This window comes from Diabrotica undecimpunctata, chromosome 3 (assembly GCF_040954645.1).
Source record: "Diabrotica undecimpunctata isolate CICGRU chromosome 3, icDiaUnde3, whole genome shotgun sequence".
Classification (NCBI taxonomy): Eukaryota; Metazoa; Arthropoda; class Insecta; order Coleoptera; family Chrysomelidae; genus Diabrotica; species Diabrotica undecimpunctata.
Window position 1 is genome coordinate 54,606,607 of NC_092805.1, and position 24,426 is coordinate 54,631,032.

The following is a 24,426-nucleotide window of genomic DNA, read 5'->3' on the forward strand; positions in this document are numbered from 1 at the left end:
GTTATTAAGATGAATGTTGGCTATTTTTAATATTTATAAATTTTGTTCAATATGTTACAATATATGGTACTTAACTGTCCAGTGTCCGTTTTATAATTTAAAGCGTTTTTATTTTTGTTAATGTAATACATTTCAAGAAATAATCTACTTTTGTAGTTATCAGTCTGTGCCAAAATATGAGCTTTGTTATAGTCTAGCATATGACCAGTGTTTTCATAGTCATGAACATAATATACAAAATTTTTCGTAACAACGGATATCCTAAACAAATTAAAAAAAAACTGATTTACAGCACTAATTTCTATGACGGTCCCGTCCATGATTCTAATAACAAATCAATCAAATATAAAAAACTTCCCTTTATTAATGGTCTAACTCATTCTGTCGTATCCATATTTAAAAATGTTCCTAATATTAGTATAGCTAAATATAATACCATGAACAGCAAACAACTATTTTCAAAAATCAAAGACCCAGTACCAACCTTATATAAAACTAATGTCGTTTATGAAATACCGTGTTTAGGATGTCAAAATGGCTATATTGGTCAAACATCACAATGGCTAAAACAACGCATCACACAACATAAAAGTGATTGTCGCTTGAGAAAAAATACTTGCGCAGTGGTTGAGCACTATGAAAACACTGGTCATATGCTAGACTATAACAAAGCTCATATTTTGACACAGACTGATAACTACAAAAGTAGATTATTTCTTGAAATGTATTACATTAACAAAAATAAAAACACTTTAAATTATAAAACGGACACTGGACAGAAGTAACATATATTGTAACATATTGAACAAAATTTATAAATATTAAAAATAGCCAACATTCATCTTAATAACAACTAACCTTAATAATTCATCAAATAAATATTATTCTTCTAACTTTTCTTTTATTGTTATTTTTATTTTTACATTTGAAATAATTTTAATTTTTTATCGTATAGCTGTAAAGAACGTGCTTAAGACAATTTAATCTTGACATTCAATATTTCAAATACTTCAATGTCAGTTTTTATTTGCGAAATCTTTTAAATTCTGTGAGTGTTTTAAAATGTATTTGTACGCCATTTTTTGTAATGTTCAAATTGTTTTTAGTTTACTCCTGAGGAAGCTTTTAAATAAATGGCGAAATATTGAGTAATTTAGAAAAAAGAAAGATTTTTATTACAGACCACTTTACCCGATAATTTGAACGTATTTATATATATATATATATATATATATATATATATATATATATATATATATATATATATATATATATGTATATATATATTTATATATATATATATATATATATATTTATATATATATATATATATATATATATATATATATATATATATATATATATATATATATATATATATATATATCGCTCACGAGAAATAGACACAGCCAAAAACAAACCCAAACTTGGGCTTAGGTACGTGGATGATACTTTTATAATCTGGACACATGGAGAGAAGAAAAGCTAAAGGTATTTTAGAACACATCAATAATATACACCATAAAATATACACCAGTTTACTATGGAACTGGAAGAAAACGAACAACTACCATTTTTAGATGTATTAATAATAAAGAGGGAAGACGGGCACATATGACACACAGTATAATGAAAACCCACACATATCGACAGATACCTACATGCTGATTCACATCACCATCCTGCACAAATACATTCAGCCATTAAAACCCTGATGACACGATCCGAAAGACTGACAGATGAAGAACATAAAAATAAAGAAATGCATAATGTTAAAACAGCGCAAAGAAAAACGGCTTTTCAGGCTTACCATTGAAAATGCTCATATTGCTCAAAAAAGAATTAAGGATTTAACAGGAGAGGAAAAACCGATTGCAAAAGCCATTCTACCATATGTAAAGGGTACAATAGAGAAAATAGGGAGAGTGCTAAGGAAACACAAAATAGAAACTATATTTAATCATCATCATCAGTTGGCGCTACAGCGCTTCGTGAGCCTTGGCCTGCTTCAGAACATTCTTCCATCCTTCCCTATCGAGTGTCTGTCTTCTCCAGTCCCTCACTTCAATCTCCCTCAGATCTTCCTGTACATCGTCTAGATATCTGAGTTTAGGTCGCCCCCTTCTTCTTCTTCCGACCGGCCTGTTTAGCATAGTTTTTTTAGTGGGATCACTCTCATCAATCCGCATAACGTGGCCCACCCACCTTAGGCGGTTTATTTTGATGGTCTTCACAATATCAGCATTACCAAAAAGTCTATAGACTTCAAAGTTATATCGCCTTCTCCACAGACCCTGCTCGTTTACTCCGGCATATATGGTCCTCAATACTTTTCTTTCAAAGACTCGCAGTAACTCTTTATCTCGGGTCGTCATTGCCCATGTTTCCGATCCGTATGTGAGCACTGGGCGTATTATTGTTTTATAAAGTTTGTGCTTTGTTGCTCTTGACATACTTCTCGCTCTTAGTTGAGGGCCCAGGCCAAAATAACAGCGGTTAGCCACGCATATTATTTTTTTTTTATCTCGTTGGATGTGTTATTTTTGCAGTCTACCAGTGATCCTAAGTAGCAGAATTCTTCTACCATTTCTATCGTTTCGTGTTGCACCTCTAAGTTATTTTGTTAAATTCTTGATATGGCCTGGCATATATTTAGTTTTCTGAATGTTAATCAGAAGTCCGATGTTTTCTGCGGCATTTTTGATACGTGTGAAAGCCTCCACTGCTTCATTTTGGGTTCTTCCAATTATGACGATATCATCAGCGTATGCCATTATTTGTATACTACGGGTATATATCGTACCTTTTAAGTTTATTCCCGAATCTCTCATAACTTTTTCTAACGCTAGGTTGAACAGCGTGCATGATAGCGCATCTACCTTGCGCAGTCCTCTGTTGGTTTTAAATGGTTTTGAAACATTCCCTTGTAAGCGCACTTTAAATTCGACTCATCATTGTCATTTTAATTAATTCTACCAATCCTTTTGGTATTCCTAATTCGATCATCGCCGAATATAATTGAGACCTGTCAATAGTATCGTACGCTGCCTTAAAGTCTACGAAGATGTAATGGCAGTCTATGTCGTACTCCGTCGTTTTTTCTAATATTTGTCTGATGGATGATATGTGATCAATGATAGATTTATTTTTCAAGAAGCCTCTTTGGTAGGATCCTATTATATTGTCAGTATACCGTGCCAGTCGTTCGTTAAGTATCAGGGACACAATTTTATATGCTGTATTAAGAAGGGAAATTCCTCTAAAGTTGGAACATTCAAGTTGGAGCGTTTCCTTTTTTTGTGTATGGGGCATATAATTCCAGTATTCCAATCTTCTGGTAACGCGCCTTCTTGCCATACCTGTATTAGTAGTTTGTGAAGGAGGGTTACAAATGTTTGACCGCCACATTTAAATATTTCTGCTCCGGGTGACTTGTTTCTGGCTAGAGACTAAATTGCTTTATTTATTTCTTTCAAAGTTTTCGTTAAGGGCCTTGACTTGGTTCGCTTGTGGCTTGAAAACTTTTCTTTTTGTGTTAACCTGTTTGTAAAATTTTCTGTATTCGTGTTCTCTATTAAGGTTTTCCATTTCTTAGAACTCTTTACTGATTTGTTGCCGCTTTTTCTGTTTGTGTTTTTGTTTTTCCTCTCGTCTCTTTACTCGATATTCTTCAACATTGCTCCTAGTCCTTCTGTTAATCATTTTCAGATACGCGTCGTTTTTCTCTTTCGTTACTCGTTGGCATTCCTCATCAAACCAGTTGTTTCGCTGTCCCTTGGGTACTTCACCCAGCACTTCCTCTGCGGTCTCTTTGAGCGTGGTTTTCATAAACTCCCAATTTGTGTTAAGTTCAGTGTGATATACCTCACTTCTGGGATGTTCTGATATTTTACGATCTAAGCATATTTGGAAGTTTCTTTCGACTTCAGTACACTTTAATTTATCAACATTATATTTGATTTTTGAACTATATTTAATACCGACAGAAAAATCTCAAGCATTTTACCATCCGCCAAAACAAAAATATCTTTAGAAAATCAAAGAGTACACGAGATTCCATGTGGGGACTGTGACAAATCGTACATCGGACAGACCAACCGAAAAATCAATGTTAAGACTATTGTTACCCCTAATTTTTACTCCCATCTGTCTAAATTTCTTGTTCCAGTTTTTTAGTGTTTCATCTATACAAAGTTTAAATGAGGTTGACCACAGGCAGCAACCTTGTCTAAATCTTTTATTGATTTAAATGGTTCTGAGTAAAGGCGTCCGAGTATATACAAAAACCATACATCTAACAGCTATTAGAGCGTCCCTATATACACTTTGCATTCATTTAATAGACGATAGAGCGTATATCGTAGCGTAGGTACGCTAATCAATTAAATACTAATACATATTTTAATTTATTCTGGATTAATTTTTAAGTATTACTGAAAAAATTAGAACAGAAATATTCAAAAATACTACAATACTTAATAAAAACTTTATAATATGAGTTGAATTAATTGTTACTGAGGCCATTAAGTTATTAAGGCTCTGTATTATTAAAATGTGTTTTCTATAAAAATATTTTAATCATATAGAGATTTTACGTAGGAAATACCAAAAAATAGAATAATTATTACTAGATTAAGTACATTTTTAAGTATGACTACATTTTGTAAGCTGAGGCTAAGCTGCAGGCTACCAGCGGGGTCACAGGTGGCGGATAGTGGATTGCTGGATGGCCTTCAGATATGAAGTTTAGTTGCGAATATACTGAATAAGCAATCTCCGGCCAAGCAGCGGCGATACTGGAGGGTGTAGTGGGTATGCCTTAGGAAAGCATACCTTATAAAATGCTACAATAGCCCAAGGAAAGTATTGTGACATGGCGAGTATTGCCGCCATTAAATAAGCATAGCCTAGTTCCTCTTTCCTGGAAATTTAAGCAGCGTTTTCAGTACCAAGTTGTGGCGTATAGGAATGGATCCTGGACCGACTCATCATTGGACACTAGCAGGCACGACTGAAGTAGTTTTAATGGCTCCTACACTGCGATGAGGAAAGTAAGGGGAAACTACATCATTAAACATCCCTAGTCCTTTAGCATGGCAAGTATCAGTATTAATACGTCACAGTTTACTAACCATGGTTCTCGGATACCAAGGTCCGACAGGGGAGATATAACAAGGATAACAGGGCTCCCCAGGTCGTCAACCAGAAAAATCCCTGTTCTTTAAAACCCCACAGATCAACAATTACGATCGCTACGTGGAATGTGAGAACAATGTACGAGGAGGGCAAGACACACAATGCAATTAAGGAAATGGATAGACTTGCTATCGATATAATGGGTGTATTCAATCTCAGCAATCTCAGTGAGAATACTCCTTATTCAGTTTAACACCTTCCCTGTTAAGACCAACATAATCCAGGTATATGCACCTACTGCAGACAAATCAGATGAAGAGATCGAAACTTTCTATTCGGAACTAATGAGTGTCCTGGAAAAACTTCACAAAAACGAAATAAAAATGCTTAAAGGAGACTTAAATGCCAAAGTGGGAAAGGGTAGATGTGGAGAAACCGTGGGACCCTTTGGTCTGGGGGAACGAAATGAACGCGGAGATCGCCTGATCACCTTCGCTGTGGAAGAACAACTGGTAATCACCAACACTTTCTTTAAACTACCAGCTAGGAGATTATATACGTGGAGATCACCCCAAGACACCCCAGATCACATCATCAGAAATCAAATTGATTACATTATGGTGAATAAAAGATTCAGAAACGCAATAACATCAGCCAAAACATATCCTGGTGCTGATATCGGGTCGGACCATAACCCACCGGTAGTTAACATCAGACTAAAGATGAAGAAGATAGAGAGTGCAAAAGCAAGAAAATACTATTTAGGACCATTAAAAAATGAAGACACCAGGCACCAGATACAAACCTATATAGAAAAAGAATTAAAAAATACAGACAAAGCTAATGAACCAGATAACGAAATGGCAAAACTACAACAAATTAACCAGACAATCCTAGATAAATATCTTCGCCCAACAACGATTAAAAGAAAGAATGGATTACTAATAAAATCCTAAATATGATGGAGAATAGAAGAAGAGCTAAAAACAGAGACATGTGGGAGTATAAACGAATTGACAAAGAAATAAGAAAAACTATTAGAGAAACCAAAAACAAATGGTTGGAAGATCAATGCCGAGAAATAGAATCATTGGAAAGTAGACACGACTCGTTTAATCTCCACATGAAGGTAAAAGAGGCAAATGTCACAGTAGTTAAGCAGAAACAAGAAACAGGCATGTTAGAAAATTGAATAATGACAATGGTGAAAAAACAGCAAGAGAATAGAGAAGATAAAAAATGTTTAAAGTACAAGAAAAGCAAGAACAAAAATGGGAAGAAAATAAAAAAATGACAAGCCGAATAGAAAGTAGATTGGAAAATACACTGATTCATGTGTAATACACAAAAAATAAATTATCTGTCTTGAATATTTTTGCTGATAATAATATCAAAGGATATACAGATAATATTTAAGTTTGTCAAAGAATTCATGAAGAAAAATTATACCCTCAAAGATGAAATATATTAAAACATAAAAGAGTTGTTTTCTTTTATTATCAATGATATACGTTAAAACAAAAAATCTGTACTAATATTTTTTTCCAACTACATAATGTATAAAGCGTATTTTCAAGGATAACATAAACTATTACTTCTGCAATTTTAAGAACTCTGTCATTTTTAACTGTTTTAAATGGTCCAGTATTATTCTATCATATTTTCTAAAGATGTGAAACAGTTGTATTTATTCATTGTAAAGAAGTTTATTGCGAGCTGCAGTTAAGTTTATTGAGGGGCTGTTTGAAAAGGTATTTATTTATAGCCACGACCGGACCAAAAACGTAAAAAACACGTTTTTGGATCTTATTTTCTCTCGTTATAACCAAATTTGCCTCGCTATAGACGGTTATAGTTTAATAGAAATTTCACGGGACATCTAATGTATCTCGTTATAAGCGAAATCTCGTAATAACCGTGTTCGTTATAGAGGCAATATACTGTAACTCCATGTTAGTGGAATTTGATTTGAATTCATTCCTTTCCAGAGCAAAAGCCATAATTTAGTAACATGCAAATAATAAAAAATATATAACATATTGTTAAACAGTTAAACATTTTTCCTTATAAACCACAATATTTAGAAACTATCATAGAAACATCTAAACTAAACTGGCACACTGTCAGTGGCAATGGCAATGCATGATAGGACATGGAACAAAAACATTTATGTATGATGGTAACAAACTGTCACAATAAATAATTCTCTTCTTTTTTTTTAAAGTAAATAAAATGTGATATGAAACACAATATGGGCACAGAGAAAAGCGCCTTTCCCTGGACCGTGGAAACGTGGTGGAAGGGCCGAGTAATTAATCTTGGTCCCTAATAATGTGAGGTGAGCACAACCGATAAAATTAAGAAGTCTAAACTACCGTTGACAACACAGTGAAAACGTCTGCGGGAGTGTGCTCGGTCCTAGGACTGCTGCTCTGGAATGTACTGTATATAACGACATACTGGAGATAAACCCATGGTACAATGAATACACAAGGTATGATACATAATGTTCCAAAATCGGTTCGCTTTCGCGCATGACGTAGTCAAGAACGCTTATTCCCGCAACATTTGAATGTAGTTGTATAGGAAAGACTTTTAATTTTAAGTTTTTTTATATATAATTTGGCTAATTTAATTATAGTAATTATAAAGAGATGATAAAATTATATTATTATAATATTTATTCATAAATAAAATTTTTAATTATCTTTTATTACACGTAGGTACAGTTTAATTAACTTATACTCCAGAGTTCGATATTTCAGATGTTTAAAAATATACAAAAAAGTGGTAATGAAGGTACACAAAATTTTTACGTATATACCTACTGAACTAAACACAAAATCAAAATAAATAATGATAAAGTCAACTTTATTTATATCGAATGAGCTAGCTGGCCATCGAATATGAGTGTAGTGAGGTCACACAATATTGCACAACATTTTAAATGACATTTTTTGTAATATTCACACATAAAATTGTCTTGGTATTGTTTATAATAATGATAACATTATATATTTTAATAATAATAACATGATTTAACAAAGAAAAATATGTTATTTCGGAAGATGTTAAATTGATTTCCTCCGAAACAGTTCTTATTGCAAATTGCATAGCAGGCTGAGGCTAGTTAGTTGAGAAATAATTAATAAAAATAAAGATTTAGACTTACGTCGTTGATCTAGACGTAGTAAGAAGCTGCTCAACATACTTTTTGGACTCTCCGTGTTCGGCTCTTTGTACGCGTTTCTTTTGGTTGGTTAAAAGGGTAGCCGATTTTGATTTAGGCAAATAAAGACTAGGTACTGCCTCAGGTTTAACTTTTAGACCCTTTTTAGAAACGTAATTTAAAAGTTCCTGTTGTAGATTTCTTTGGTAATCTTCAGTTTTAAAATGTTTAGAACAAATTCTTGCAGTATTACAATTAAAATTATCCTATCTACAACAAGTTATAATCCACAGTTTTCGGGTCACACTATCTTTAGGAAATGTATGAAACCTAAAGATTTTATCTTCATTGTCACTATTGCAACAAGCAATTGCACAGCGCACTTTGAAAAAGGTACAGTATAAATAAACAGTAACTAAACACCACAAGTACACACAAGTCTCAGACACAGGCGCGCCTTACTGGTAATTTTTTATGCGCTCGTCTGAGATATGGCCGCCGGTTAAATTTTACCCATCAAATTTTTTAAGCCCTTGCGAAGTGGATATTTGTATAAAGACACATTTATGTAAGCATATATCTAAATTATTTTTCTATTATAAAATAGATGACTCAGTCAGTATTGAGTTACTTTAAAATATATTTATTATCTCATAACTTGCAATTTGCAATAGTCACCATTAATAACCGATATTATTGTTGAACTTTTGTTTCTATACAAGCTTTCTGTCTTGTATAAAAACAAATGCTTACTGCCGGTGTAAAGTCGTCTGAAGTCGATATTTATTGTGTTTTGCGTTTGAACTAATTTGTGTCTTATTTTCATATTATTATATTGTTTGCTAAGTAAATTTTGTATATAATAATCGGTAGGTTATAGTAATGTGTATATTTTTATTTTACTAAATTTCATTATAACTCATCTAAAATACCATATTGAATTGTAAAACAGATTTTTCTTTATTGTAATCTATTTTGTTTTTATTTCAGTAAAACTGCTTGGAAGTGAGTGACAGTGAATCAGAATAAGCAAATCTACTACTATTTACCTATTCACAGTATTTCCTCTGCAGAAAATTTTTAAATTTCAACGGATTTGCATACAAAAAGAGTACTTATATTATTATTATATCTATGAAAACAAAAATAAATATTTCCCCTGAATCTCTAGGAAAAGTAAAGGTTTTACGCTACTGAAAATATATTTTTTATTCAATTATAACCAAAACAAAACATTTAAAAAAAATAGATCATTTTTTGACCATAATTTCAAAATTAATGTGTACGTTAAGCTGTAATAATGGGTTCGAGGTGGTTCGGGCGGTCTTGACTACGTCACACTCCTGGGCCAGCTGTCAAATGTCATGCGCAATATCATACCTTGTGTATTCATTGTACCATGAGATAAACCTAGAAGAGGGAATACCGCCAATTGCTTACGCAAATGAACAACTGATGTACTGATGATGACAAACGCGAAATGGCAAGAAGAGTGGGAAAACAGGCATAGGGCTGAATGGACAAGAACACTCATATCAAATGTGAGAGACCGGGTATGATATGGTCATAGGGAGACTAAATACTTCTGCACAGAGTTCCTGAGGGGACAAGGCTCCTTCAGGGTCTATCTGGTAAAGATAGAGAAGCAAGAAGGCCTACACAAATTCGTGATGTAAATCCGGCTTATTAAAAAAATTGAAATTCTTTTGTAAATACGCTTAAGTTGGATAAATTTAATACTACAGAGGGTGTGAAATATTCTACCTTTTGTTTTAATAAATTCGATTTAATCAAGCGTCACAATCAGTTGGAGAGCGGTCGTCCATCCTTAGTGTTTCAGGTAAGCATTTAGAAATTCATTGGTTATAATATTTGCTTGTAAATTATTACACAAAATATTTTTTCACCTACATGCAGTATTTTGTTTATTATTCTTCTTAGAGTGCCGTTTCCCTACGGAGGTTGGCAATCATAACGCCTATTTTTATTTTTGAACTTGCTGCTCTAAACAAGTCAATCGATCTGCATTGATACCAATCACGTAGATTCTTCAACCATGAGTTCTGCCTTCGACCAACAGATCTTCTTCCTTGAATTTTTCCCTGTATTATGAGTAAATTTCATATTTTGGTCCCCTCATCACGTGGCCTAGGTATTCCAGTTTTCTGGTTTGTATAGTGGTGATTAGTTCTGTTTCTTTACCAACCCTCTTCAGTACTTTCTTTATTTGTAATTTTATCAGTCCATGATATTATTAATACTTTGCGTTATACCCAGAGTTCGAAAACCTCCATTCTTTTTAAATTGAATTTTTTTTAATGTCCAAGTCTCAGCTCCATATAATAATATTGAAAATATATAACAGCGAATGGTGCATAGTCTGATCTCAAAATTTAGATTTTTGCACGTTAGGAGTGGCTTCATTCGTATAAATGCTGATCTGGCAATCTCCATTCGCCTGTTAATTTCTGCAGTATGATCATTGGTTTTATTGATCAAAGTTCCCAAGTACTGATATTTTTCTACTTGTTCTATCACGTTACCATTGATTGTCAATAGGTGATGTATATTTTGTGGTCTTTTTGTAATTAGCATGTACTTCGTTTTTTTAGCGTTTATAGTAATTCTCATCTCAGCACTATTCATACTTAAGCTTTCGATAAGATGTTGTAGATCTTCTATACTCGTTGCTATGATCACAGTGTCGTTTGCATATCGTAAGTTGTTAATTAATTTTTTATTAACGGTAACTCTCGCTTTAATATTATTGAGCGTGTTTTGGAAAATTTCTTCAGAATATAAGTTAAACAAAAGTGGCGATAAAACACATATCCACTACAGATCTTCATTTTTTCTGAGTGTTGCCCATCAATTTGAACTATGGCACTTTGATTCCAATATAATGTTTGCACTACATTTATGATTTTACTGTCAATGCGCTTGTTCATAAGTATTGATAATAGTTTTTCATGTCTTACTTTATCGAAAGCTTTTTCGTAGTCAACAAAACACAAGTGTAGATCAACGTTTACATCCCGACATCGCTAAATCAATATGTTGATGGCAAATCGTGCTTCTCGACTACCCATTCCATTTCGGAACCCGAACTGCGTCTCGCTAATATCCTCCTCTAGCCTTTCGTATATTCCCTTATGTATTACTTTCAGCAGTACTTTTAAAGTATGACTCATGAGGCTCAGTGTTCGATAATCAGAGCACTCTTTTGATGCTTGTTTTTTAGGGATGGTTATAAATGCTGACTTCAGCCACTCTTGTGGTATTATTCCCGTATCGTACACCGTGTTGAATAAATCTGCTAATACTTCCAAGTTATTCTCTTCCACTAGTTTTAACAGTTCTACTGGTATTTCATCTAATCCAGCTGCCTTATTGTCTTTACAGTTTTTGATAGCATATTTGATTTCATCCATCGTGATCTTCTGTCCCTCTAAAGGATTTAATTCTTGTATTTTCTGCATTTCACCTCTTTCATCTTGGAAAAGTTCTCTAACGTACTCCTCCCATCGTCTTAATTTCTCTGGTAAATCTATTAGTAGTACTTCTTTTTTATCTTTTATGTGTTCTTGCTGTCTATTTCGACCCATTCCAGTCACTTCTCTTATTTTTTTGTGCATATTTCTCATATCATATTTTGTTTCTAGTTCATTATCATTTTGTTGATTGGAAATGGCTAATAGTTGTACTTTTTATAAAACACTTTAGTTTTTGGGCCAAAACAAAGTAGAGTTTACAAAAATAGATTAGCCGGTATTAGGGCACAATTTTAGTAGCTAATCCAATTACGGCCCAATGGTCCGTAATTACGAATGTAAGGATTTTTTTTTTCAATTTAACTTTTTGTTCTTTAATATCAAAAATTATTAAAAAAAGCAATATACCATTTAAAAAATATTTCCAAAAACGTACTATCACATTCGGTCCCATACTTTTTTTCTGTAAAAGAAATAAGTAAGTTTACAACTATGAAAGTCAAGTAGTTATTTCTAATCGAAGAAAATTCAAAAAAAATCTCGAACTTGTTCCCAAAAAAAATTAATTTTTTTGTAACTTACTTAAGTTAAAATATATAGTCTGGCAATTTATTAATTACAAATAAACATTAAAATAATTTTATTTTATTCTGGGCGGTATTAGATTTTATTATATTTCGCATGTGCTCTAATTTCGGCCTAACTCAAATTAAGCATGATACGGTATCTACAAAAAAGACTCAATTGTTCACATTAATTTTTTTTTCTAGAAAATGGAAAATGGTAGCTAGGTCACTACGTCATTGTAGTTTAAAAGGAGAACCATTTTCAAGGAGTAGTAAAAGAAATAACACAAGATAAATTCAAAATCAAAGCTATGAAAAAAATAGGATATCATTGGAGATGACCAGAGACATTTTATATTATTCGGTATGATCCAGAGGAAATTGTTTGTTTAATTACAGCCCTCAGTACTTTAATAAAAGGGGTCTTTTTTCTGTACCTGAAATAAATAATTTGTAGGTCTTTCATAGTTCTATGTCCTTATGCAATCAATGAAAAGAAATATAAGTATTTTTTTTTGTTTTTTTTAGGATCAAAATGTATTACATATGTACATCTTTTTATTTTATTTAGTTTTCCTATGCCTCTTCTATAATAAAGAATATGTTTTTATGCTTCTGTGTTTTTTATACCTGCCTTAAAAATATTAAAATACATGTTTACAAAAAATTTTGTGTACAGTTTAAAACAAAAAAAAACATAATCCTTGATATAAAGGCCGTAATTAAAAAACCATTAGGCCGGAATTACCACTGATTTTTCAAGATAGGCCGGAATTAAAGTTTTTTGCATTTTAGTGAAAACATTTTAGTTTTCATTTTTTATTGATAATTTTGATAAAGAAAACATCAAGCTATCAAATACTTTAAACCATTTTCTTTATTATTTCGTTTCCTTCATATTTACGTCTAAAGTCAAATATTTTTTTAACTGGGCCGTTATTAATTCGGTTTACCTTAATTGTTTTATACGCATTATTAACATGCTGTTTTTTTATTTTCAGAAACAAAGCATATCACGTGATAAAAAATTAGTTACGATGAGTGTGGTGGTCACTGAAGCTTTAGAAAGTAATGAACAAGATCTTTTATTTACAAAGTACAACATTAACAGCAGTCTACAAGATGATAGCAAACTAGACAGAAACAAATCTTTATACATACCCTAATAAATCGTTAGATAATCTGACAAATAGTAATAATAATAGTCATAGGGAGTACTCTTTTTTACATGTACAAGATGATCTTGTCAGGAGCATATGGCAGATAATGTGGGCGAAAAAACTTACAGTGTGCTAGATCCTGTATTTTACAATGACCTAAATATCTTACATGACCAAGCACAGAAAAATATACAAATTAAAATCATCGATCAACTTTATGATTTCAGTCCAGATAAAATCAATGAAATTACTAATTAGCATAATACGAATATACTGGAAAAAGCCAATACAAAAAAAAATAAATATTTAGTTTTAGAAGACCAAAATTTAGAAGGAAATTATTCACTGGAAATTAATGGATCTTTACACTAGAGGAATTCCAAGGTAAATTAAACTGTCAAGGTAGGCATACCATTTTATTATGTAAAATGTAAGCTTATTTTGTCTTTTGTTGTTGCAGATGACCTAAATGAAATAGAAGATACTGAGGAACAACGTGACATCGAAGAAAATGAAAATGAAAGTGACAATGCAGTGACCAAGTCTCCTATTAATAAAAAAAAGAAGCCCAGGAAGTTGGAAAAAAAATTTGACACAAAATAAAAGAATGTGCGGCGAACAATACATCGGCTATCAAAGATCCAGTACCGGTGAAGTAAAAACGGGAATTTAAAGACCGCAAAAAGAATTATCACAAGCATGAGAATCAGAGAATTGCAAAAAAGCAAACAATAGACATTGTTCGGAATTTTCAACAAGCGAACGTCAATTAATATTTAATAACTTTTGGAAAAATATGAATTGGAGTGAAAAGAAAATATAAGCTACTTCGGATATTGAATATTTACCAAAGACAAGAAGTTCAGTTGGCGAAGTATCTCGAAGACAAGGCACTTATTACTACTTTTTAAGGAATAACGACAATGTCAAATTGAGAGTATGCAAAACATCTTGAGAGAAAAAATGCAGCAAGCAAAGAAAAATACGCAAACAAGCAGCTAGTCATTTAAGGTTCTAACTACGCTTTTTACATTGACATACAAGCATTTAAAATAATGTCCAGTTATTAACGCAATTAAGTTTTATTACAAAACAAAACTCGCTGTCTATAATTTTACAATTTATAATTTGGCATCCCACAATGTACAAAAGTACTTATTTCTTAAATTCAGAAACATGGATTTAAAGCATTCGTCCAGGCAAGAAATCAAATGATCCCACTGTCACGGATTTGAGACACTTGAAATATGACCACTGCGAAAAAAATATTCAATATAAGATTGATTTTAGTTATGAACTACAACCACTACCAGTCAGATCCCTAAAGTATCCCAAAAGTTTTATATATGACTCACTACATAAAGATCGACTTCGCATTAAACAAAAAAAGTGGCACATTTGCAAGAAATAAAGCCTATTTTACCTCGGTATTGTCATACATTTGATTACAACTTACACTTCTCATAAATTGGGGAATAGTTCAGTTTATAAGTATTATTAAACATTAATTTTTTATTCAACTGGTTGCATTTTTTACATTTTTTATGATTATCTTAAACCAAAATACCTTGCGAATTTGCAATTTTTTCTTTTATTCATTATACTTTCACCGTGGCATTTTCATATTATTATTATTTTTTAATAATTAGAAACATTATTTATTTATTTGTTTGAACTCTGGTTATACTGCAGAGTATTAAAAATATCATGGACTGATAGAATTACAAATAAAGAAGTACTGGAGAGAGTTGGTAAAGAAACAGAACTAATCACCACTATACAAACCAGAAAACTAGAATACCTAGGCCACGTGATGAGGGGACCAAACTATGAAATTTTGAGACTCATAATACAGGGAAAGGTTCAAGGAAGAAGATCTGTTGGCCATAGGCAGAACTCATGGTTGAAGAATCTACGTGATTGGTATCAATGCAGATCGATTGATTCGTTTAGAGCAGCAAGTTCAAAAATAAAAAAAGCCATTATATGATTGCCAACCTCCGTAGGGAGACGGCACTCTAAGAAGAAGAATAATACTACCCATTTAACAAATTTCGATTGATCACTGCAATAGTCCGTATCTCAGTTTTTTGTATCCAATCAGTTTCAATAGCCTGCATCTGCTGTATAATAATAAATATATAAAAAAAATTAAAAAACAAAGGACGGTAGACTTTCAATACAATCAAAATTATTAAAATTAAAAATTATTTTAAAATTGGACCTGTATTAACTTGTAGAAATAGAAAAATGTTTTTCCCGTAAACTAACTCTTAATTCACTTATTTGGGGTATTAGAATTGGATCGTCGATATCCTGTCTCCACTGATCTAGCCTGTTCTCTAGTTCTTTCTCAGACATTCCGAAAGCTTTCTTACAATTAATTAATTAATCAATTTTTTTATTATTCTGTCATAAGTTACAACACTTTATCATTCAGTGTAAACATGATGTTTTAAAACATCATAGAAACGAGGAATCATAACCAACCTCATATGATTTTGTCATATATGATAAATCATGTAGTGTAAAGTCGACTTTAAAATTAATTCAATCACAGAATAAGAAAATATTCTGTGATTTAAGTTTCTTGAAACTGTTGCTAACTTCACAATAGTTTTTATTACTTTACTTGCTCTTGTCATTTGCCAAAGTTAAAAAATCCGTTAATGTGTTTTTATAATATACTTTGAAAATTAGCTTTTACCATGAGTCCACTTTGTAACATGTAAAAGAAATCATAAAATAATAATTGAAAGTATATATAGAATTAAGGCAATATTGTTACACTTGTATTGGTAAGTTATTTATATTTAAACTTATAGTGGTTAGTGTGGAAGTCAATTTAAAAATTGTTATTTTAAAATTATCTCATTGTAATTAATTAACGAAATCACTTCCTTAATAGAAATCAAGAAATTTCATGATAAAATTAATACATTGAGTAGGTATTTAATTCATGCTACTATACTTCGCGTCGTACCTAGTACATAAAAAGAATACACTCGCGTGTTGAAAGTACTGATCTGCTATGTAAGAATTAATAGAATATCCAGATCCTTACACTGACCCGAAAGATCTGGCTCTCGAAATTATTATGATCCGGGTATTTTAAGATCGGGATCATAAGTGATTTAAGAACTTAGAAGAGTAATAGTTTATTATCTACTTTTCTGTGGGAACAATTGGTTTATCTAAAAATTTCATTTTTATTACTCATTTTACTTTTACTATACTAGGCCTGTACATGTATAGGTAGGATCTTACTCATCATTGCCTGATTTATTTTTTTATTCTTCTTCAATACTGTTTTCCATGTTATTGGAAGCCTTATTTCTTTAGTTAGCTTATTGGGATTTTTTAAATTTATTTTGCTTCTCTTCATATTTTCTTTTAATTAGAATGTTAGCTAGTGTCATCGTTTGGCTCAGGTTTATTATATGTCCTGTATTTGAGATATGTTTGAGAAAAAGTCGCCCCTAGCACAACATGTCTCAAATACAGAAGATATAATGAACCTAAGAAAACATATAAAGAGGGATAAGCAATGAGTGCTAGATATCAGACAGAGGGCTAAATGTTGACACCTTCAGAATTAGACCCATTAGTATTTTTTGGGGAGATAATTTTAGGATTAAATAGAGATAATTTTTGGCATCATAGGCCAGTCTACAAAGAAATGGTGGTGTAAAATAATACATATACTTATCTAAATCTATAGTAAGTTATAGGTTGTACCTCTTAAATGATAAATAAATTCCCTCCCTCCTTGGTTTTTTATAAAAAACAGCCAGAGTAAAAAAATTAGTATTCGTGAACTCCAACAAAGTATTGATTGTCATCAACGTTCTGTTTACAAATTAATATAACTTATGAAAGAATGAAATAAAGTAGATATTGCTTGGTACTGATTGAAGAATATAAATAATGAAACATTCATAAGTATTATCTTTTGAATAATTGTAAGAAATTTCTTTCTAAGGTTTTTTTATTCATATTATATTTTTACATTTACATTTAAATTTTTCTTTTATTCCTATATGCATTGATCAGTCCCAATTTCACTCTTGTTAACAAATGCACTATGCCAATTGAATTGGTCTCTGATGTACTGTTCAATTTTGTAGTATAGTATATTATATAATAGTTATGTAATATGTAGTCCATTTCATAGCAGAAAAGTGTGTGATGAAAATAATATTTACTTATTTACAAGTAAGCACTTACAATACATACATACATTTACAAATTTAAAATTGATTAATAAATGCTTTTTAAATCAATTTGCTTAATAAAACAAAATAAATATTTAAAAAAATCAAGCAAAAAATTACATAATGTAGTTATTTAACAAAAATGTACTGTTTCTTTTTTTTGCAATTATAATTCCTGCTTTTTGCCATCTCCTCCACTTATGTTTTGCCCATCTGTTGCAGTCCACAATGTTTTGTGAAGTCACTTTAGGTCTTACTCTTATTCTCTTTTTTGCCATTATTTCTTCCCATATACATTTAACAAGTATGTTACTGTTCATTCTATGTAAGTGTCATAACCAGCCAGGTTGTTGTTTTTCTGTAAAGTGTGTTATTGATTCAGTATTCAACTTTTGTTGAATTGTTTTACTTCTATTTGTGTGACGCCTTTTAGTCCTCTTATATTTCATTTGAGCCGTTAGCATTTTATTTCTTAAGTATTTAGTGTTAACACCATGCTTTGCCTTAAAAACATATGTGTTACTCTGTTTAGATATTTGCTTTTTATAGATAAATGTTTGGTTCATTGCATTTGTTTGACTTTTTTATCATATTATTTATTTCTTTCTCCTGGTTTTGTTACTGATTTATTTCTGTTCCTAGATTTTTAAAATATTCTTCTTGCTCTCTATCTATTTCATTTATCTTTATATTTTTTCATGATTCTTCTCTGGATATTACCATAACCATGGTCTTTTTATTGTTCATTGTTATAGTCCAGTCGTCAGAGATTTGACCTCTAAAAATCATACAAACAAGCTGAATTTGCTGAGAATGTCAGTTTTGAGACCTCAAAAAGATGCAAAAAAGTTTTCCACTCCTACCACCGGGCTTCCACCTAAAATACTCCTCATAGGGGGGGAAATGGAAAACATTGATTTACCAACAATCTGTACTCTATGTAGAAAAAAACGCCATTATCAAACAAGAAATGTAGCTGAGATAATTTTGAACAGAAATGTTTAGTAGCACTTTTTGTGTAGAATGAACCATTCTCCCAGAAACAATGTTTGAAGCGAACAGAGTTTTTTAATATCAGTTATGCGTGTGAAATCATTTTTTTAAATAAAAGTTATGAGACTTGAGATGAATAAAATTTATCACTTCTAGTGATTGTGGAATTTCCATTTTGTTAAAGCCTATTCTTTAAAACTTATAACATAAAATTTCAATTTTCAGTTTTAGCCACAAATATGAGGCATTTGAAATATGCCTAAAAATGCTGAATTTAAACTTTCACATAACAAACGATCTCATGTCATGATAAATGCTTGCAAAAAGACGGTATTAGGTGGAATTTGTAGCTGAAGTTGTTTAGTTTGGAAAAATATATTTGTGCAATTGAAAAGAAGAAGTTTTAAATGTTTCAGAATGTTTGTAATGTGAATGTTTAAATTATAGTTCATGGTTTTCCCTTTGTTCAAGCGCTTAGTTATAATTTATTTTATCTGTGAAGCTAAGTTTGTCTCTCTAAATATCCAACACCAAATTGATTTCTTTTTATTCAGCGTTTTTTAGGTATATTTCAAATGTCTCATATGTCAAATGATGAAAAAGTTGCCAATGTGATACGATAATACTTAGTTAGTTTTTATTGTAATAATCTTGTAGGCTACTGGTTTCGAGGTTTACAATATATACCCCATCATCATGCCACAGTACAAAGGTCTTAGTCTTAATAAAAACCAAAACCTAAAAACAAAACTTTGTGTTGCCAAAACTCATAATCGAAAATTGCGCAATTATTATTTATTTAACAGCTTCGTAGAAACTTATTTCATTTGTGACACAATACAAAAATTGAGTATGAAAGCTACACTTTTTGCCTAATTTTGATGGGATACTCTGATCAAAATATATCAAATTTTTAGTGTCTAGTTCATTCTACACAAAAAGTGCTAATAAAGATTTTTGTTCAAAATTATCTCAGCTACATTTCTTGTTTGAAACATTTTTTCCTACGGCATACATTCTTGATAAATCGATGTTTTCCGTTTTTCCCGATAAATCCGATATTTTATGGGAAAGCCCGGGGGTAGGAGTGACAAACTTTTTTGGGGTTCCAATATTGACATTCTCAGCAAAATTCAGCTTGTTCATATGCTTTTTAAAGTTTCAGTGGCATTTTCGTCTCTGATGACTGGATTATCATACCACTTACTAATTACAGGTCACTCCATAAATTAAGATATTCTGATATCCCATGTATAGTGGTTTTGCCAAGTACAGATCTATTCTTACTAACACAGTTTGTTGTTTCTTTGTACAGATTTTGTATACTTTTTATAAGTTTACTCAGTATATTCATATTCCCTAGCCATTCTCAAATTTTGGTTCTTGTTACAAACTCTATGCTTTGTGTCTTCCTAGTAATTTTTTTTGTGGTGAATTTATGATCCATTATACTTCTTCCTTTTCCAAAGCCACTCTAAGACTGTATTAGTGTTGGCTCAACAATACTTCTCAATCATTTCCCCCCAGTACTCTTTCATACATCTTAGTTATGGTATTGAATGTAATTCCATTTGTAATTATTATAAGACCTAATTGCTAATCCTGGTATCCTTTGTTCCTCCAATGCTTTTATTGCTTGTCTCAATTCTTCGTAAGTAAGGTAGTTTTGTCGATTTTCCATCTCATTATTAATAGACTTAAACAAAATGCAAAAAAAAGTGCAAAATATGTACTAATTTGCCCAAAATATGCATTAAATATGCATTCCTTTTAGAAAATATGCATACTGTCAATGGAAACATATTTAATAATGGTATATTAATTAATATTTATTTTGATAATTAAAAAACAATATAAATAAATTTAAAACTAAGTAGGTAACTGCAAAGTTTCTGAAAATCATTGTTTTTTTGATTTATTGTTTCAAATTTTTGAAAAATATCTTTTCCACTGTCACCTTTAACAATCTGACAAGCTGATCTAATTTATTTTATTAAGGCTATGCTTTCTAAGCTAAGTTTTTTAAGCAAACTAAAATTTGATTTAATGAATAAAAGTTGCTGCTGAAGAACCTTTTTAAAAATTTGTTTAGCATCTAGCAGAGATTGGGAACTTACATCCGTTAAAGCGTCAATTATATTTTTTAAATCTACGAAATAGTCTGTAAAAAAAGCGGCTTCCAACCATGTTCCCCATCGTATTAGAACGTGTTCTGTTGGACGTGTAATATTTGGAAGCACTTCTTTATAAAGTTGAATTCTTATAGGAGATTTGACTAATACTTTTTTTTTGCTTGATATCAGGGAGTTTACAAAAGGAAACTTTTTCTTCTTCCGCAACTCTGTTCATTCCGTATACTAAACAAGTAACATGTATTAAGTTGGTATAAAATATTTTTAAATTTTGTCCTGTCTTGACCATATGTGGTGAAGAATCGGATAAAAAAGCAATAATTTATAATTAGGAACAGCTGCAGGAAGAAGAAAAGTTTGTTATTTCTTCTTGTACAAAACGTGATATTGTTGCAGAGTTGGTTTTTTCTAATTGCTTAGAAAATGGGTAGGGGGTTTTTTCACCCCCTACCCATCCTTAGGATGGGTAGGGGGTGAAATAGAGAAAGCTTGGAGTTTATCAAATACTAATTATGACAAACAAGTTTATGGCCATATTTAGGTGATTATGTTAATGATGGTAATTTGTAGCAGAAGTTTTACAAAAGAAATGAAGACCTATTTATAGAAACAACATAACTGTATTTTTAATATTTTACATACCTACAATAGAAAAAATCTAATTTCTATGAAAGAATTGGAAATTTGAATATTATATATAATATCTATAAATAATATCATTTCCAAGTTTCCAAATTCTTTCCTAGAAATTATGTAGGTTTTTTCTATTTTATGTAAAACATTAAAACTACAGTTATTGTATGTTGTTCTTGTAAAGAGGTGTTCAAATGTTACTCTTATGAATATGCCTCAATGCCTTTTTATTCTACTGTATACGTATACATGATATAAAATATTTTACTCGTACTGCCGGCAGATGCATTTTATCCAAGCCGGTCCTGTGAGACAATGAGCAATCAACAGCTGGAGAAAACCGACAACCCTGCGCGTTTATTCTCCATAAGAAAAGCATTGCCGTATCTTACCCGTACTGCACTCTCAATGTGACATTTTTTATAGTTATTAATATTTTTATAATTTTTTTATCAGCATCTAGTAGGCTTTGAAAATATTCTTTCCATCTCGCCATTATTTCAAATTCCTCGGTAGTAATTACCCCGTCTGTACTTTTTATTGCTACTGAATAATATATCCTTTTCTTGCATTTTAAATCATTTAGCACTTTAAAAAAAAATCGGGTGCCTTTGCTGTCACAATCTAATTTTGCTCCAAATTATCTCTTAAGATTATTGTTTAGCAAATTATTTACTTTTTATTTTGTTCTTTATACAGTTAATAATTTTGCTCTCTGTTCTTTTTTATTATTATTTCTTATTATATTTAGTTTGTCCAGCACGCTGTCTGTTTTTTATGTTTTTTTTTTTGTTTCATATGTACCACAAACTTCTTTTGCTGTTTGAATAATATTATTTTTAAATAGAGATGTACCGGATCGGGTACCTGGCCAATCCGGCCGGAACCGGAATTCCTACCATTAACCGGACCGGACCCCGGAATTTCGGCCAGATCAGGACCTACCTACCTGTAAGGAAGTGTTCTAACCGCTTAATGTTATTTTATAAATGCTTACGATAATTTTTTTTTATTCAACTTTTTTCCGCAGAGAAAGACAATTCTGCACTACATTTACTTGTTCTGTCCAGACTATACCGCCAACTTTACCTGAATTCAAATCTTTACACAAAGTATGCAAAATCAATGATATACGTACAGAGAGAATTCCTTATAAAATTGTTGAAATGATTTGTATTGATAATCAACCGTTTTCCTTGTTAAAAATGCTGGGTTTAAGACACTGTTGAATACTATTGTTCCTCAATATAAAATACTCTCCAGAAAATATGTAAGTGAAAAAATAATACCTTATATTTAAAATAGTGTTGGGGAAAAATTTCTTTATCTTCTTCTCTTTATATAGGCATAACTGTCTGTTTTTCAATGTGCCTATAGTAAGTTGTCGTTCTATCGTTTTCGTGGTCTTCCTACTGATCGTCTTCCTATTGGGGAAATATCTCTTGCCGTCTTTACTACTCTATTTGTTGTCATTCGGCTGATATGAGCGTTCCATTCTACTCTTCTGTTTCTTACCCAGTTCTTGAAGTTCTCCACCTTGCATCTACGTCGTATATCTGTACTTCTAGCTCTGTTCCATAATGTCTTACCATCAATTTTTTTAAGTGTTTTCATCTCTGCTGTTTCTAACATCCTTTTCGTTTTTGTCCTCTCTGTGTCAGGTCTTGTTTCTGCCGCGTATGTCATTATTGGTCTTATGACTGTTTTGTAAATTCTACCTTTTTGAAAGAAACGGCATCGATTTATTTAGCATCAAAGATTTATTAGTGTGACTAATGGCAACTGGATTTCAGAAATATCGGAAAAATGGTAGTTCCGGCCAATTGGCTGGATCCGGTCGGATTAGTGGTATCGCGGGAATTTCGGTACATCCCTATTTTTAAGTATCTCCCAAAGTTCTTCCAATCTAGGTATCTGTATTCTTTCTGATACGTTTGTACATTTTTGTTTCATTCTTTATTCAAATTTAGTAGCGATATTTTTGTCTTTTAGTTTATAAGCTCTAAATGTGTCATATTCTATGCTTTGCTATGTCTTACTTTTTATATATACGCATCTTTTATTTTGCAAACCAGTAGAAAATAGTACTGCCTATGTCATAACCTTTTCTTACCCACACATATATAATGGGATTTCGATTACTTCTTTCAACTAATGTTTTAATGTTCGTAAAAAGTGTTTGTTATGATCATATCATGGTTATTACTATACTTCGGTAAATATGCATATTGCATATTTTGCATATTGTGCATATTTTATGCAAATATTTCATATTTTGGCATATTTGTATAAAAGTTTGCATAAAGTGCATAAAAGTTCAGATTTTTATACTGTATTTGAAAATTTTTAAACATACCAATTTATTTCAATTCTTGTATAAAATTTTGTAGTCATTTTAATCAAGAAATGATCTAAGTACGTAATCTCTACAGGTACAAAACATTTACAATTTCAAAGAAGATCAATTTAAGTAGCCCTCAACATTCTTAGAAAGTCTCGGTCACTGAGGCATTCAGTTATTGGATAATCGCTAAGGGTTCGCTCATTTGCATTTTATGATCTAATCCCCAAATCTATCTACAATTTATTGTATCTTAACAGCAGGTAAACGGCTAATAGTTTTGTTCCTAATTTAGGGATTTTCCAAAATCTCCCAGTTTATTGAATTAGGTACCTAAACATTTCTAATTTGATGCTCAGATTTGTAAATCATTTTTGTTTTGATATTCAAAGCGTAAACACTCGTTGTGCGTAACAAAAAGGAAGATTGTGATTTTATAATGCCTAAAACAACCAGTGCTTCAACTTGGATTAAACCTTATAAAAAGCTGTCTATGGATATGGGAAAAATCTACTGTTCAGTCTGTGGCAAAATTGTAAGTATCTAATATTTTCTATTAAATATCTAATATTTCATACATACAGGGTGTTT

The 24,426-nt window shown here is 31.4% G+C and overlaps 1 protein-coding gene across 2 annotated transcripts in view; it reads left to right on the plus strand.

Moving 5' to 3' along the window:
- Window positions 1–16,153: 16,153 nt before the first annotated feature.
- The window catches only part of LOC140435607 (uncharacterized), a 41,614-nt gene continuing 33,341 nt past the window's right edge, over window positions 16,154–24,426 (plus strand). Inside the window, exon 1 of one of the 2 annotated variants that reach the window (XM_072524353.1) lies at window positions 16,154–16,320. The gene's annotated coding sequence lies outside the window, so the exon portion shown is untranslated. The remainder of the gene's footprint in view (window positions 16,321–24,426) is intronic. The other variant, XM_072524352.1, reaches the window with a different exon arrangement.